At 53.9% G+C, this 2,905-nt stretch overlaps 1 protein-coding gene across 2 annotated transcripts in view; it reads left to right on the top strand.

The window, feature by feature from the left end:
* LOC113206997 (heterogeneous nuclear ribonucleoprotein C-like) overlaps positions 1 to 2,905 on the top strand; it is a 63,206-nt gene that overhangs the window by 52,510 nt on the left and 7,791 nt on the right. The gene's annotated exons all lie outside the window — the stretch shown is intronic.

Genomic DNA, 2,905 nt, shown 5'->3' on the forward strand with positions numbered 1-2,905 from the left:
GTAGGGAGAGGAGCATTGCAAAAGCTGGATTGCAATCTGCTGCACTCCGTCTCCTTGCTCCTCACCCCCCTCCAGCCCCCCGGGGCCCGGGGCTCTCCGACTGTGCCCGCTGTGCTCCGGTATCACTGCCATTCTGAGCCCTTTGTGTGGCTCTTCCTCACACATCGGCCGGGCCCGGCTACACTCGCCCGCACCCACACCCACACACGCGCACGCGCACATCCCTCCCCCACACAGACGCACACACACATAGACGCACGTGCGCACTCTCTCTGCCCGCGCGCTGATGCTGTTTTTACGAGCGGAGCCACTCGGATTTCCAGATTTGCCGCGCTTCGTCGTATCTCGCTTCTTCTCTCTCTCGCACACACACACACACTCTCTCTCTCTCTGCTCTCTGTGTGTGTGTGTGTGTGTGTGAGAGAGAGAGAGAGAGAGAGAGAGAGAGAGAGAGAGAGAGAGAGAGAGAGAGAGAGAGTGTGTCTCTAACACTCACCGCCCTTTCTCTCCTTTCTCTCCTGCTGCACTCGACCATACTTTTCCTTTACCCCCTGGCATTAACTACCAACAGGCAAATCTGGATTTGTTTTGTGTTATTGTTTTTTTTTTTCTTACCACCGAGCGAATTTGTATTATGCACTTTTGCTTTAACAACAAGCATATGCGGCCTATCAGGGTGCGATTCCCAACGGCGTCACGCTGCGAACGAGATGGAGAGATGTTTTTGTTTCTCTCTCACTCCACACTAGGGAGGTGCGAAAGTCCGCTTTTTTGAGTCGCCGAATCGTAATAGTGCGGGAAAGTTGCCTTTTCACATCCGAAATCTAGACGTAATTTTATTTTCGCGATCGGAATGAATCTTTAAGTCGAGATTTGAGCTTGAAGTTTAATATAAGGTTCTTATGGGCATTTATGTCAAAAACAGAAAATTTGGCCTTGACCGCACAGGTTCCGTCACAGACAAAAACTAAAGCCATATCCGTGATTTACGTGAAAAAACGATTCAGACCATGTTTCAAATACCTTACTCCGTCATCTAATAACAGTTTTAGAGTAAGTAAATTAGCCGTTTTTACTAAAAAAACATTAATTTTTGGAAAATTTATTCGGAAATTAGAGGGAGGAGCATGGCATGCGGAACGTGTCCTGACTCGGGTTCTTACGTAGATCACGGATATGGCCTTAGATTTTGTCTCAGGCGGAACCTGTGCGGTTCAGGCCAAATTTTCTGTTTTTGTCATAAATGCCCATAAGAACCGTATTTTAAACTTTAAGCTCAAATCTCGAGTTCAAGATTAAGTCCGATCGCGAAAATAAAATTACGTCTAGACTTCGGATGTGAAAAGGCAACTTTCCCGCACTATTACGATTCGGCGACTCAAAAAAGCGGACTTTCGCACCTCCCTACTCCACACCCTATCTCGCGCTCGCTTGCTCGCTCTTCACGCCCGTGGTGCTTCGGGACGTGATTCGGGGCGCGGCGGAGTGTGTCGCATCTCGCTTTTATATCGGCTTTATGCAAGGCCTTTACGCCCCCGTCCGTCCGGGTGGCGGACCCGGAAAGGGGCGAGAGAGGGAGGGAGGGAGGTAGGGAGGTATAGAGAGTGAGGAGAGGGAGAGGGGGGGGGGAGCGCCACCTGCCGGAGTGCCATAGAGATAGACTGGAGAGAGGGAGGGGGGGGGGCATGACCGATGCTCAGCCTCAGCGTCGCCGTGATGAAGAGCGTGAGGATGATGCACTCGGCAGTCAAGCTCAGTTTACGCCTTGGCCGCTGCGAAGTGCGTTGCCCAGCCGGGCGCGCCCCCAGAAGAGGTCATCCCCGACGGTGTGACGCTGACGCTGCGGACAGACACGGCCTAGAGTCTAGGCCCGAGGGGGTTTTCACTTCTGAAATACCGTGTACACCAAATGAGGTATTTCACAGGTATTTCACGTGAAATACACCGAAATACGCCTAAATATGCTCCAAAACGGTGAACTTTTCCTGAGAAATACCGCCGAAATACACGTATTACGAAATACTGTGTGCACGGAAATCTCGAGTGAAAACCCCCTCGTCTAGGCCCTAGACTTTTGACGTCCTCCTTCCTCCTCGCGACGTTATGTCGCACTATTCGCCCGGTGTCAACTACGTTTCGGTTGCCCTGAGCCCTGACGCAATTCTTAGAACTTCCGGAACTTTCGTATGCATGGACTATTCCGACGTGAGATCAGAAATACTCCTCGGAATAAGAAGAAGCAGGCCAGTGGGGCCAGAGATTCCGTCTCCCGGTGGTCTTTTCTACTACCATGGCGGATGTCGCTCGACGAAACACTGGCCATTTCGTTCTGTCGTGGAGTCTTCTCCCACGCTCCCACCGGAACAGTCATTTAAGAATGCGACAAGTTTTGAGTTGCTACTGCCATATGGCTCTTTAAACTGGTTGTGCGGCGGGCGCGGGCGGAGCGACAGCGGGCAGCGCGCCTGCGCGGTAGGCAACGCGGGCGCACGGGTGTCGCGAGGGGCTGGGAGTGCCTACCTCCCGGGCGGCTGCCGGCCGCTCTGGGAGCTGGCGGGCAGAGGTGAGCAGCGGCCGGACCACCACCACCAGTCCCGAGAGTGCGAGTGAGACGAGACGCTCTCTATAGCCGCCCATATAGATCCTTCTCACTCGCACTGCTGGCGGGCTCGTGCGCGGGTCCGGTGGTTCGTGGTGGTCCCCAAAACGGGTCGAACAAGCTTCTCAAAGGGTCGGCCCGTTTCCGCGCGCTTCCGTCTGTTGCTGGTGACTCTGGGGTGCGGAGGGGGAGGGAGAGAAAGAGTGAGACGTGTGGAGTGGAGGGGAACTCCACTTAGGGTGGAGACGGAATTCCCCCCTTCCTCCTCCCACGATGCGGAATGCATCGCCTTCCCTCCTACCCCCC

Source organism: Frankliniella occidentalis, unplaced genomic scaffold (assembly GCF_000697945.3).
Source record: "Frankliniella occidentalis isolate FOCC.00 unplaced genomic scaffold, Focc_3.1 Scaffold375, whole genome shotgun sequence".
NCBI lineage: Eukaryota > Metazoa > Arthropoda > Insecta > Thysanoptera > Thripidae > Frankliniella > Frankliniella occidentalis.